The sequence below is a fragment of the Nyctereutes procyonoides genome, unplaced genomic scaffold (assembly GCF_905146905.1).
Source record: "Nyctereutes procyonoides isolate TBG_1078 unplaced genomic scaffold, NYPRO_anot_genome, whole genome shotgun sequence".
In the NCBI taxonomy this organism is placed as follows: domain Eukaryota; kingdom Metazoa; phylum Chordata; class Mammalia; order Carnivora; family Canidae; genus Nyctereutes; species Nyctereutes procyonoides.
In genome coordinates, this window is record NW_026575048.1 from 12,327,887 (window position 1) to 12,343,468 (window position 15,582).

A 15,582-nucleotide genomic window follows, 5' to 3' on the forward strand; every position below is an offset into this window, starting at 1 on the left:
GATGATGTAGAGCAGCCTTGAGCTGAGGAAAGAAGTATGTCAGGGCCTGGGAGGCTTAGCATATGGAGAACCCCAGATATCCAAGGCAAAAGGAAGAAGAAAACTTCACGCAGAAGTCAGTTGTAATCATTGACACAAAACTATAGACACAAATATCAATGTAGTTTGATGGAAGAAATTCTACAGGAAAGGTAGGGTCTTATTTTCTGCAATTCTGCTAAACACTTAAGTAACCTTGAGGGACTTTTTTCTCTTCATTAAACCTTGGTCTCTCCACTGTAAAAGGCCCTGGTAAAGAAGCCTATTGGCTGAGACTTTAAGGAATGGGAGGATGTGTTCCTGCTCAAGATGTTCTAGAGAAAACAAATGGCTTGAGCACAGTTGTGGACTTTGAAAAGATTCAAGCATGGTTGGCTTTGGTTATCACAGATGTACCTGAGTGCTAGCTAAGCGCTACCTTCACCCTTTCATGGAGGGAAGTTTCAACCTAAAGCCAGCAGGTTCCAAATTCCTGTGATGTTCTGAAATCAGAGCAGCCTGTGTTTCTGTTCACTCTTCATTTGAGATGCATATTCTCATCCCAAGCCTGATTGGAGACCCAAGGGTCCCTGTTTCTTTATTCTCCAAAAGTCAGTCTTAAAGGCTCTTCGAGAAAGAGAGTTTGCCTCTACACAGTTTGCCTACGAGATACCCACATACTTTAAACAATGCCAACTGGGTTTTGAAACAACAGCTATCATAAGAAGATTGGAGGAGGGTGGCTGGCAAAGAAGCAGATTTGTCACTCATGTATAAAAATGACAAACCAAATGATGTCATCACATCAGAGCAGAAGTGATGCACTTTCCCCAGATCCCTGCATCAAGCATGTGGCACAAAGTGGAACAGAGCCTCACATTCTTCAGCTCCCCTGAGAAGTGACACTACCATAGTGTAAAGAGCCGTGCCCAGGTTTGGGACTCAGGTACAAAGGGAGGAAGCAAACCTGGAGCAGCAAGGGCAAGCCTTCTCAGAATGTGAGAAAAAACATCCTCCTTTCCCAGGAACTGGAAACGGGAGCTTCCAAAAGTCGTTCTCGTCCACTCTCTCCTCTGCCTGACTCACATACTCACTGGGCAACACCGGCCAACACTGGCCAACAAGTGGTGCTTTGCAGCCCCCTCAGGGTTGTTAATATTTTAGAATCAAAATAAGGCATGCACACAGTTTTCAAAACCATGTCCTAATAATGGAGAGGAGTTTGGATGGAAAGCCATAATCTCTCTTCCACCCCATTTCCTTTTCTGACAAAGCCCTGCCCTCTAAAGCCACTACTCCATACTGTTTCCTTTCGTCATTATTCTGGTCGTTATTTCCATAAGTCTGTATATACAGTCAAACCTCTCTTTCTTCATTTGTCAAATTTAAATGTAAGCTATTGATTTCTTGCTATGAGAGATGAAGACTTAGTTCACTTATACCTCTCTCTACCTCCCTTTTCCCCCTCCAAAAGAACGTTATTCCACCGTTTTTAGTTACCTTTATAAATTTAGATAATGTACGAACATATTTCTAGTCTATTTACCATTCATCCCCATCCCCACTCTTTATTTACTACAATTGGGTATTAGTGGTTCTTGATCTTACTTATTCTTCTTCCTCAGTATCTGGTGAATTATCTTGACTTTACAATTTTCACAGTTGATTATATTGCCTCCTATTCTGCTACCAAAATGAAGTCTGTAGTGAATCATCTAAAGACTGATTTTTAGATTTGAAAATGTCAATATCTTAATATTGGGTTTTTTTTGGAATAATAAACGGTATGTTGTGATTGCGTTTCCCTTTTTGGTCAATTTGTTTGTTTTTCCCCCAAAGTTTCCACTTTCCTTTTGGATCACTCAATATCCTAGCAGGAAACAGAGGGCCCACTTGAATGGGCTAATTGAGAAGTATTTAATAAAGAGACTATTTACATCATGGGGAGGTTAAAAGAAAGCCTATAGAAGCAATGAAGTGTTTAAAAGCTAGCAATATTGGACAGTAATTGCAACCCCAATCCAAAAAAGGGAAGGAGAAGGAGCACATATCAGGCCTGGGAAAGAGTACCCACAATGGTGGGAGATGATTTTACTTTAGCAGAGAGTCCCAGCTCACTTGCAGAGAGTAAACAGGAAGGAAATCAAGTACAATGGCTGTCAGTCTTCCCCACTGGCCAAACCCAGCTGGAAGTCAGAGGGGAAGTGGGCCTATTGATATAGTTCATAAAACTCAGCGTCTTAAGACACGGAGCAGGGTGGAGAAATTTGGAAGGTGGAGCTGGAGGAGGCAGGTAAAACATATTCAGATGGCCTTTGAAAAATCTTTTCTTTATATTCTGGCTCTTTGGTCACTACTGTCCATTGCCCCAGAATAGACTTGCACAGCAGGCTTGCGAAGAGAAGTAGCTAATATTCAACTTCGACAAAAATAGGCTCTGAATTCTACAGGAAATTCAAATCTTTAAAATCAAAGCTTATACATATGAGGCTTTTTTGAAAAAAGAAAGTGAATTCTGTTTTTGTTTTGAATGGTAAAGGTTAAGTGCTCTAGGACACAGAGCATCTTTTTCCCATAAGTGTAGAGAGAAGAACAAAATACCAAATATTGCAGGATAAGTTTTCTCCACTGAAGCAATATAGTTGGTGAGGAAAGGCAAACTTGAAGAAAACAACTCGAAGTTAAAAGGTTGCGAATCTGGGAAAGTTCTCTGATATAAATCCAAGCACAAAGAGACATTGCCTAGTTTCTATTTTTTGTTATTTTTAATTTCCCATGAGGTATTGTTGCAAGACTGCAAGCCTTATGATTTAAGAGCCAGGTTCAACTTGGTGCTTGAGTAGAAACTGCTGAGTGAAAAGTCTAGGCTGCTGCTGCTGCTGCTAAGATAAATAATATTTTTATTTATTTATTTATTTATTTTTTAAATTTTTATTTATTTATGATAGTCACACAGAGAGAGAGAGACAGAGACATAGACAGAGGGAGAAGCAGGCTCCATGCACCGGGAGCCCGATGTGGGATTCGATCCCGGGTCTTCAGGATCACGCCCTGGGCCAAAGGCAGGCGCCAAACCGCTGCGCCACCCAGGGATCCCCAAATAATATTTTTATAATGCTCACTCTGTGCTGGTTTCAGACACATGGGATGTATCACTATCGTTCATTCTCAGGACAACTCCAGGAAGTAAAGAATACTATTATAATCACCTCATCAACGAGGAACATGAAGCATGGAGAGATTAGGTGACTGAGGCTGGTCCTTGGTGGGCCAGGATCAAACTCAGGAAGAACGTCTCCAATGTTTGTACATTTAATCACTCTACTTCACTACGTCAGAATGGGTCCATAGGCAGCCATACACTATACAATCATCTGGAGAAGGCAAATGTCCAATTTCTGTTATACATGTGTTCTGGGAAGGGTACAAAATGTTTCAGTGTAAGCCAGTAGGCCAGAACAGGTATGAAAGTAGGGTTAAGGAAGATAGAGAATGACCTGCATGAACATAGTGACCAATTACAAACAGAAATGTAGAGTTTTCTGTCGGCAATAGAGTGATGATGAAGAATAATCTTTATCTTAGAAGATGCCAACACAGATACATGCTGATGACCACAGGGCACTTGTCCTCCCCACAATTCTTGGATAATAAAGGTAAAGCCCCTACTCAAACCCAAACAAATAGATAAAAAGCAATTCCTAAGAATGACATCATCCTGAGGCATACTTTCAGTAAAGGAGGAGGGAAAGAAAATACTGAATTGGCTTAGTGGTTTCTCGGGAGACTCAATATTAAGCCAGAAGTGACTGAATGTTTCTTGAATTGGTAAGACTAAGTTGTCTTCTACCAAAAGGAAAAGGTGGTTTCCCCAATAAAGTAAGTTTACTTGTAGAGAAATAAAGCACGTGGTATCTTTACTAGTGAGAAATTTTGACTGTGAAATTTTCACCCATTGTATTTATACCTACTTTATACCTATTACTTTATCTCTTTGCCTTCTCTTTCATAAAGCAGTTGGTAGCTTTGCTCCAAGCTTCCTTAGTACTTCCTTCATATATTTCCAGAATTAATCCCATCATATGACATCAGAATTTAGGTCTTCTGAAATTATTCAGCAGTAATATCTTTCAGAACAGGGACTTGTTTTTCTTTCTTTTCTTTTTTCTTTTTCCTTCCTCACTCCCTCCTTCCCTCCTTTCCTCCCTCCCCATCCCCCTCCTCCATCCCTTTCTGTTTTTTAAATATATTTTTTTCCTGGATACTTTCTTCTACCTAGTATTTGGCACATTAGATAGAAACTTCACTAATATGTTTTTCCACTAGATGAGAATGTAACAGCTCATTGAGACCCATCTTAACCTTAACTTTTTCATCCCTGAGCTTCAAGAAAGATATATACTATCTGATTTATAGGAGAATAAGTACAGTGAACTTAAATAGCTGGTGCCTCCATCAAGATTGAGCCAGTCCTAGTTGTTGGAGGGAAGTAGAGGTGGCCATAAGGAACAGACAGTAAGTAGGCTCCAGAGATCCTTGGTAATGACTTCAGAACTAAGCAGTTATTATTTTTTTCATCACTAGCTTATGATTCTGCTGAAAAAAAAATCTCCAATAAATAATGAAGGCTAAATGTGACTCTTGTTATTTAAGGTTTAGTATTAAAACATTAATCCAGTAAAACAAAATATTAATTGGTGTAGAACTTTTTTATGACTTTCAGCTAACAATATCTGCATGTTTTGCCTGTGTACATTTCTATAAAGTAGAAACCTAGAATTAAGGTATATATCCAAAGGACATAAGTCATAAAAGCAATTGCATAAGACTTATGCTTTCTGACTATGATGGAGTAGCTAGTCCTGGTCTAGCCCTCCCAATATAAGCAATCATAATATTGAAGAAAATAGAAAAAGTAATTCTTTTTGGCATGAACCACCAAGCAGTGCAAGACTCCAAACCATGAGAAAAGGGAAACTCATGAGGTGAGCCCTGTAATTGCACTGGCTTTCTGCCAGTGAGAGATCCGCAAGCAGAGCATGGAGGTCCCACTGGTCCACAGATGTAGAGATCTTAGTTCAGGACAACTGAAATGCCTGTCATTCTGGGGAAGAGCACTGGAGAAGAGGAGAATATGGAATGGAGGGCTAAGCCAGAAGCCTGTTCACAAGTCCTTAGCTGAGGGTTGGGCTGCACATGCATGTAGAATTTTTATCATATTTACTTGAGTGGTTGCCATAGATTTGAGAATAAAACAGATAGTCTAGTGGTCTGGAAGGGTTAGGAGATAGTGATATTTTTGTCTAGCTGAAATGGATAAAATCATTATCTCATGAACACAGCACATGTCTAGATAGGACACCATAAAGGTCATATGTTAGGAGCAAGAGACATGTTTAAGAGAAAAGTCTATCTTAGACCTACCTTCAACAAAACTAAAATGAGGCCCTGATGAGATTTATAGGAAATGCAGAGTTTAAACGTTAAGTCCTACTGCGTTAGAAAAAGTCAAGGCAACAGCTTGAGTATTCCTAAGATCTGGCCTACCAAGGCATAAAATCAAGTCTATCCAAGTTCAGTCTAATCAGCCAGTGCTTGAACTACTTAGTAGAACAAATTCAACATTTAGTGGACATAACAACAGAATTCAGAATCTATACTACATATTGCCCACAAAATTCATTAAACAATCAAGAATTACCAGGCATGCAAAGAAAAAAGGAAATTTTGACATACACTCAAGAGAAAAAGACAGTCATTAAAATGGAATCTTTAAAAAAAAAAGGAATCTTGGAATGCTCTATGTGTTAGATTTTGTATATTGTATTTTTTATTTATTTTAAGATTTATTTATTATTTGAGAGAGAGAGAGGGAGAGAGCATGGGGGACAGGGTAAAGGAAGAAGGAGAGAGAAATTCTAGCAGACTTGTCCCTGACTCAGAGAGATGCCCAACGCAGGACTTGATCCCATGATCTGAAATCTTGACCTAAGCTGAAACACAGAGTAGGATGCCCAACTGACTGAGTCACCCAGGCATCACTAATATAGTATTTAAAACGACCTTTATAAAAAGTTTGAAGAAAAAAAAAAGTTTGAAGAGTCAATGGGGAATAACAGTTAAAATAATAGAAGTATAGCTTTAATGCATTAAAAATAATTAATAAATAAAATATAAAAAAGATAGAAACACCTCAGCAGAAAAATAAAAACTTTCTAAGGAACCAAATGAATTTCCTGAATTTAGAAATATAATAAGAAAATTTAAAAGAAAAAAATCCTTGGATAGGCTTCACAAATGAGAAAGTCAATGAATTTTAAGACAGATCCATAGAAATTACTTAATTTGAAAGAAAAAAATAGAATTTCTTTAAAGATATATTTATTTGAGAGAGAGGCAGTGTGCATGAATAGGAGGAAGGGCAGCAGGAGAGGGAGAAGGAGGAAGCCGACTCCCCACTGAGTGAGGAGCCCAACACTCTGGGCTGGATCCCACCCCCCTGAGACCACAAGAGCCAAAAACAAGAGTCAGATCCTCAACCAACTGAGCTACCCAGGTTCCCAAAGAAAAAATAGATTTAAAAATAAACAGAACCTCAAGAAACTATGGGACAATATAAACCATTATAAATGTAATAGGAACTATGAAAGGAGGATGGTATGAACAGGGCAGAAAAAAATATTGGAAGAAACAATAGCTAGGGCAGCCCCGGTGGCTTACAGGCTTAGCACCGCCATCAGCCTGGGGCCTGATCCTGGAGACCTGGGATCGAGTCCCACATCGGGCTCCCTGCATGGAGCCTGCTTCTCCCTCTATCTGTGTCTCTCCCTCTCTCTCTCTCTGTGTGTCTCTCATAAATAAATAAAATCTTAAAAAAAAGAAGAAACAATAGCTAAAAATTTCCCCCACTTGGCATATAGATCCATGAATCACAGTAAATTCGAGGCAGAAAATATCCAGATAAAATCAGATGTAAGTAGTTCAGTTAAACCGATAATAGATAAAGAGTCTTCAAAGCACTTAGAGAAAACAAGACACATTACGTACAGAAGAACAATGTATGAATGATAGCTAACTTCTCACCAGAAACAAAGAATGGAATCCAGAAGACTCTGGAACAATAGCTTTAAATTGCTGCAAAACCACAATCCATTGATCCAGAATCCAATAACCTGTAAAACTATCCTTTAAAAATGATAGTGTAAAGATATTTTCAAAAAATTAGGAGCTGAATATTTTTGCCAGCAGGATACCACTACAATAAATTTTAAAGCGTGCTCTTCAGTTGAGTTACAATGTTGCATATCTGAAAGTAATGCAACATTCTGTGTCAAATATACTTCAATAATTTTTTAAAAAAAATTCTTTCAAGAAATCAAAATAATACATGATTTAAAAAAAAATCTTGAGGTCAAAGAAAAATGATCCCAGATGCAACCTGGGATCTACAGGAAGAAATAAAGAGTACAGCACATGGTAATTAAATGGAAATATACATACATATATATGTATGTATATATATTATATATATATATATAAAATGCTATTTTTATTATGTTTTATTATTCTCATAACTTCCATAAAAGACACCTGATGATTTAATGCACTATAAGAGAAAGGATGGGGGGGATGGTAAATGGAATTATATTTTTTTTCTGAAGCTATTATATTTGTGAATTAAGGAGAAGGAATTGACAACAGGAAGCATCAGACATGAAATTAGAAATGGGAATTGGAAAACTTAATATTTGAAATGCCAAGTGTAAAGTGTGAAGTATGAAGTAGTGCAATGTGGACTCTAAACAGACGGTATGTTAATGTTGAATACTGTTAGTCTTGGGGCAAGATTAGGATAGGTGGGAAACCAACAGAGAAAACAAATGGAATACTAAAAAGAAAAAAAAAAAGATTTTTGCAATAAGAAGGATAACCAGTAGACAAACGAATGAAAAAAAAAACAAAGTGTGGATATGAAACAATCATACCAATAATTGCATAAAGGTAAAAGATTTAAGATGCTTATAAAAAATAGAAGAGTGTCAGAACAGAATTTTAAAAAGGAACACTCAACTATATGTGGCCTATAAGAAATGTATTTTCAATTTGAAGGAAAAGAACAAATAGAGGATGCAGAAGATAATCCCATAAAAATGAGCATAAGAAGGATAATCATATTTTTAAGAAACTAAATGGACTTCAAGACAGTATTAACTGAGGCTCCTTCCGCAGTTTGGTTATTGTGGACATTGCTGCTATAAACATTGGGGTGCAGGTGTCCTGCCATTTCACTGTATCTGTATGTTTGGGATAGATAAATTCCCAGCAGTGCAATTGCTGGGTCGTAGGGCAGATCTATTTTTTTTAATAATATTTTTTTTAATTTTTATTTATTTATGATAGTCACACACAGAGAGAGAGAGGCAGAGACACAGGCAGAGGGAGAAGCAGGCTCCATACACCGGGAGCCCGACGCGGGACTCGATCCGGGGTCTCCAGGATCGCGCCCTGGGCCAAAGGCAGGCGCCAAACCGCTGCGCCACCCAGGGATCCCCGGGCAGATCTATTTTTAACTCTGAGGAACCTCCACACAGTTTTCCAGAGTGGCTGCACCAGTTTACATTCCCACCAACAGTACAAGAGGGTTCCCTTTTCTCCACATCCTCTCCAACATTTGTGGTTTCCTGCCTTGTTAATTTTCCCCATTCTCACTGGTGTGAGGTGGTATCTCATTGTGGTTTTGAGTTGTATTTCCCTGATGGCAAGTGATGCAGAGCATTTTCTCATGTGCTTGTTGGCCATGTCTATGTCTTCCTCTGTGAGATTTCTCTTCATGTCTTTTGCCCATCTCATGATTGGATTCTTTGTTTCCTTGCTGTTGAGTTTAATTAGTTCTTTCTAGATCTTGGATACTAGCCCTTTATCTGATAGGTCATTTGCAAATATCTTCTTCCATTCTGTAGGTTGTCTTTTAGTTTTGTTGACTGTTTCCTTTGCTGTGCAGAAGCTTTTATCTTAAGTCCCAATAATTAATTTTTGCTTTTGTTTCCCTTGCCTTCATAGATGTATCTTGCTTCAACGTGGATTAAACTGGAGGGTATTATCCTGAGTGAAGTAAGTCAATCGTAGAAGGACAAACATTATATGGTTTCAGTCATTTGGGGAATATAAAAAATAGTGAAAGAGATTAAAGGGGAAAGGAGAGATAATGAGTGGGAAATATCAGAGAGGGTGACAAACCATGAGAGACTCCTAACTCTGGGAAACGAACAAGGGGTAGTGGAAGGGGAGGAGGGCGGGGGGTGGGGGTGACTGGGTGATGGGCACTGGGGTGGGCACTTGATGGGATGAGCACTGGGTATTATACTATATGTTGGCAAATCGAACTCCAATAAAAAATATACAATTTTTTTAAAAAGACAGTATTAAAAATAAAGAGACCATTTCATAATAATACAAACAACAATTCCTTTGGAGGACACAGCAATCATAAATACGTATGAATCTAAAAATAGCTTCATAATTCCGGAATGCAAAAATTGTAAAATTAAGATAAGAAACACACACATTAACAGTTATAGCTCTACACGTCAACATTCCTCTCAGTGACGGACAGGATAAACAATTGCCGCGTATACAGAAATTCAGAAATATCTTCTCAACTAAATTTACCTAGTTTAACTTTTTTCTTTGTCAATTGTATCGAGTAATAACTTATGTAAAAACAAACTGCATCTATTCAAAGTACTCGGATTGAGGAGTTTTGGTAATTGCGCATGTGTGAAACCACTGCCACGCTCAAGATGAGGAATGCTTCCACCACTGCTAGGATATTCAGTGTCCTTTCTGCAGTCCAACTCTTTCTTTGTCCCCCAGTACCCCAGTAACCCTGGATCTGTTTTGTTTTGTTTTTTTTTTTTAATGATGATAGACTGCTTTTTCTATAAATGGACTTGCTCTGTGGTGTGTGTGCGTGTTTATTTTTGCATGCGTATAAGAATAGGGATTTTTCATGTGAAAAAGTGAAAAATTTCATATGAAAAATTTCATGTTAAATCTGTTACATCTATTATTAATTTGGTGTACAAATTGGCTCATGTTGGGGCAGTGAAGCCTCTTGAAATTGGCTATTCTGTTATTTCCCCAAGACCCCAAAGGTCTTCCATAGCTTTTCTACTTTCTGGCATGATAAGTATCCCAGACTCTCTATGTTTTTTCTTCCAGATTCATTCTGGTTTGCTGTAAAATGGTTTTTAGACACCAATATTTGAGTTGCAGTGCTCACTCCTACAAAGATAGTTACTGTTTTTAGTCCCTACCAGTGGACAGACCTAGAAAATACAGATCATTTTGTAAAGAGAAAATACAGCATGAGTTCACACTTATATCATTTTACATTTTAAAAGATCCAAAAAGATATGGTCAATTGATTTTCAACAGAATTCTGATTCAATGGGGGAAAAAAAAACTTTAAAAAAAAATAAACAGTTCAGAACCAACTAGATATTCATGTGGGGAAAAAAATAAAATTTGACTTCTATTTCTCAGTATGCCTCCTAAAGTAGTAATAATTAAAAATAGATCATAGACCTAACTATAAAAGTATAAAGTTCTCAGTAAAAAGGCAGGAAAAGGTTCTTAGCAACTTTGAGGTAGGCAAAGATTTCTAAGAACACAAAAAGCATTAATCATAAAAGAACAAAAATTGATAAAATGAAAAATGGAAAGAAAAACAATGTAGTTAAACATGGACAAAAGACTTGAATGGATACTTCAAAAAAGAAAATATACAAATGGCAAAATGAACAAATGAAAAGAGTTCGGACTCTTCCTGTAAAGCACCAGACAGTAAACATTTTAATATTCACAGGCCATACAGTTACTGCTGCAGCTACTAATACTATCATTGTCTAGCTCTAAATAATACATAAATAAATGAGCATGGCTAGATTATATCTTTATCTATGGATGCTGACATTTGAATTTGCTACAATTTCCAAATATCACAAAAAATGACTTTTTTTTCATTTTTTAACTATTTAAATATATAAATATTAAAAAAAAATCTTAGCTTATAAATAAGCCTAACAACGATAGGTACTGGGCTAGATCTGGCCCATACATAAGGCCAGGTTCAAGGTCATGTGCCCTCTGCAGTCCACAGGTCCCTGCACTTAAAAGGGCTTCTTGCTTTGTTTAATGTTCTGCTGCTGTCATCTTGGAATTTTTATTAACTTTTATCGAAGTGTCTCCGTGTTTTTATTCCATGTATTCCATGTAGTTGGTCCTGCCCCTAGACATAGCCTGCAGATCCCTGCTCTATAAATCATTCATTAGTCATAAAACAAATGCAGCTTAAAACCACAATGGGAATATCACTTCACACACACTAGAATGGCTAACTCGTAAAAAGACTGGCAGTGCTAAGTGTGGGTGAAGATGCAAAGAAATTAGAACTTTTGCATATTGCTGGTAGGAGTGTAAAATGGTATGATCGCTTTGGAAACTGGTGGTTTCTTAAAAGTTAAATATATACCAACCATATAAAACCCAGTTGTCTCAATCCTAGATATTTACCAAGAGAAATAAAAACATATGTCCATGAAAAGACTTACGTAGACATGGTCATTAATATGTAAATGGATAAACAAAGTGTGGTAAATTCACACAGTGGAATACTTATTTAGCAATAAAAGATGGATTTACGGGGCACCTGGGTGGCTCTGTGAGTTAAGCATCTGATTCTTGGTTTTGGCTCAGGCCATGGTCTCAGGGTCGCGAGATTGAGCCCTGCAGTGGGCTTCTTGTTGAGCACAGAGTCTGCTTGAGATTCCCTTGGTCCCTTCTGCTCGTGCTCTCTCTCTCTCTCTCTGAAATAAATACATTTTTAGAAAAAAAAAATGGATATGTGATACCCACAGCATAAATGAATCTGAAAAACATGATGAATCAAAGAAGTCAGGCACAAAGGAATATATTATGTATGATTCCTTCTACTTGAAACTCTGGAACCAGCAAAAGGAATCTACCAAGACAGAAATCAGGGCAGGAGAAATGAGGGAACTTTCCTAGAATATGGAAATATTCTAGTCTTAATAAGGTAGTGATTGCATCATGTGTACATTTCTCTCTTCTCCATGTTTGCACTGAACAACCCTCACCATGATGAGCAGCATCAGAGTGGTGACCTTGGGGAGGGAGGATTGGCAGGTGCATAGCCCATCTCTGAGCACCAAATGTTCATTAACTGCTGTGGCTTTTGATTCCCTGTGTTTGTCATATTTAGCTTTCACTCCCGTTTTTAAATATTAGCTGACATTTCTTTTTGATAAACTGTCAGCCCATAATTTCTCATTCTACTTCAATTTTTTTTTTTTACTTCTAATCTATCATGCATTTGGGTATTGGTAAACATTATTTCCTGAGTGCAGACTAAGGGAATAGACTCCCCCATAAAGGAATGGAAGGACAGAAGGACTCCTTCTGAGTCCAGTGAAGAGATTTAGATGTACATTTTCACTTGCCAGTGATCAGTTTAGCTTCCTTTCCCTAAAATTTTTAGATAAAAAAATTCCAAATTCTCTCCTCTGAAAATTGAATAGCTGTGACTCTCCAAATTACAGTTTACACCTTGATGCCAGGAAAATACCAGATAGCTGGAATATCAAAAGGAGACACTTTCCATCCTGCCAAGTCTGCAGATGGGGGTCATTTGCACTGGGAAATGGTGTTTACAGTTTGCTTGGTGATTTTCAATCCAATTTCAGAGACTGGAGTGATAAGAGGTTGTTTTCTTGGGAAAGAGCTATTTTTTCTTTAAAGGTTCATGAGAAATAAGCTCTTTGTTAATGAGATGGAAAACTGTGCATATGGCCCTCAGGAGCTGAGTCACTTTAAAGCTTGGATGAGGTTTGTTGTTGAAATCAAGTCCTGGTAAGGGTCAATCTGCTTAGGAGAATTCCAAGGCCTTTGAAGGCCTTTCTGCCTCTGGGGGCACTTTGAAGTTCACATCCATTATCTGCAGGGTATGATCTTGATGTAAATAATATAAATTTTGGGGAAGGTGGCACTAGATTCCTGAGAGGTCCTTTACCTGAAGGAATAGATATTCACTGGGAGAAGGAGAGGGAAGGAAGGAAGGTAGGAAAGCAAGGAGGGAGAGAGGAAGAAGGGAGGGGGCAGAGAAAGAAAAAAAAATAGAATCAAGAAATTTCTCAGGGTGCCTGGGTGAGTCAGGTAGTTAAGCATCTGCCTTCAGCTCAGGTCATTATGCAAGGGTCCTGGGATCAAGTCCCATGCCTGGCTCCCTTCTCACTGGGGAGTCTGCTTTTCTCTCTCTCTCTGCCCACCCCCTGCCCACCTTTCTCTCTCTCCCTCTCAAATAAATAACTTTTTTTGAAAAATAAATTTCTCATTGCATAATATTGTAAGCATTTCATAGACTTGTTCAACTATTTTAAAAGGCAGTTTAATCTTCTCAATAATCTTTGATAAAGTGCTGCTGACTCCTTTTAACAAATGAAAAATACAAACAAAAAGCCATGGAGCTCAGAGAGCTTGCAAATAGTATGGAACTAATAAATGTTGGGTCAGCTCAAAGCCCATGTTCTTGCTCTGCTTTTAGAGAAGAGAGCTCTGGACTCTGCTTTCCACCACGGAACAGCTGATCAACACATCAGACCCAGAAGACAGGGCGGGTAACAGATGCTACAGTCTGAGCTGGATCTAAAAACCTAATTACCTGAGTCTGTATTTTTCTCCTGCTCATTTTGAATAGAGCTCAGCAGCAGTGACATTTCCTATTCTCCTCCAGACACACTTCTATGAAATCTTTTTCTGGGGCTTACACATTAAAAAAAAAAAAAGCTGATTTGAGCTTGGTGGAATTGTTCATTATTACAGCTTTTATGTATTGACACAAGGTGTGCCATTGTCTGACCCAGGTGAAGACTGCGAGACCATCTCTTTTTCCTCCTTTCATAAAATTTGACAAACTCTGCATCACGAGCTGACCACCCTTTCACCCCCATTAGTGGAAGACATCTTATTGCTACTTCTGCTATATTCTCCAACTATGGCCTCCCACTGAATGTGCTGCACGCTTGCCAAGCAAACATAGAACACGAATGAATTATACATCTTCTGCTTTCCCTTTAGTAAGATCAGAGGCCCTGGGAGGCCTCAGCGCAAAGGATTTCCCTTTAATTCTTAGAAGGAATTGACATTTTATCATGAAATTTTCCTAATGACTGAAAGACATACTCAATACATGCCCAATTATGACATTCACAGCTCACCGCAACCACTTTCTGCCCTCACCTTCCCATAGAACGAGTCTCCTTTAGGCCTCCATACTCTTTTTCTCTCTAAATCCAATACACATCTTAATCCTCTTGTTAATCACTCTGCTGATCCCTGCTTCTGGCACTCTGCTACAGAGTCTGTGGCAAAACTTCCTCTTTCCCCATTCCTCCCCATTCCCACTGCCACCCCTGCAGGCTTTACACTGCTGATCTCCAGGCCTTTTCCCTGAGACCTTTCTAATTATATTTTCTATAGAAATTCTTAGTTATAACCTATGTGCGGATAACTTCCAAACTGACCTTTTCAACATGGTTTCCCCCTACCACCACCTCCGACTTAACTTCAATGGCTGCTAGATGTCCCAGTAGATGTCCACACTTGACATGCCCATCAGAACTTGTCAATACCCTTCAAAACTACTGCCCTAAGTGTTCCTGTCTCAGGGAATGTCACTGCCCTCCACACTCTTCCTCAAACCAGAAACCTGGGAGTCATGCTTGAGTTTTCCTTCTCTCCTATTGCCTTTTTTTAAGGGTTCTCTTGATTTTACTTTCTAAATATGTTTAAAGCCTAGCCTCTTCAAGCCTCAGTATTTACTAACTGTATTATTAATTTATTTTTATTTTTAAAAATATTGCATTTAAATCTGATTTGCCAACATACAGTATAACACCGAGTGCTCAGCTCATCTTGTGCCCTCATTAATGCAAAATAAAAATAAATAAATAAATAAATGAATTATTAAAATGTCGTTAGAACGGGGTCTCTCTCTGTTAGCATCTTCTCCAAGCTACTATCCCTTTGGCCACCCTGGAGAATTCCTTCACATACACATTAGCTATATAAGTCTCCTGTTAATGTCTTTGATAATTCTTCAGGACCAGTAGAATAAATTGGAAGCAGAACGAAGCATATAGAATCCTTTCTCATCTGCCTCTAGCCTACAGCTTCAGTCCCATCTTTATCTACATTCTGCTTCTCACTGAATGAGGTTATTATTTCAAGTTGAACCTCATCTTGCCATTTGGGGTCTTATTCATAGCAGTCTTAACCAAGTATAGCATGAGACAAACTGAATGGAGGTGATCCTAGTGCCTACCGGTCAGATGAATCAAAGTGACTGAAGTAGTGATGAACTCTTGGGAAAACTGACCAGAAATCAAGCTGGTATAAAAATGAGGCAGGGGTGGCTCTTGTTGAGAAACAAATTTCAATGGGTTTCTTGTATTTCTGCATGTCTTCTGAGTAACAATACACTGACAA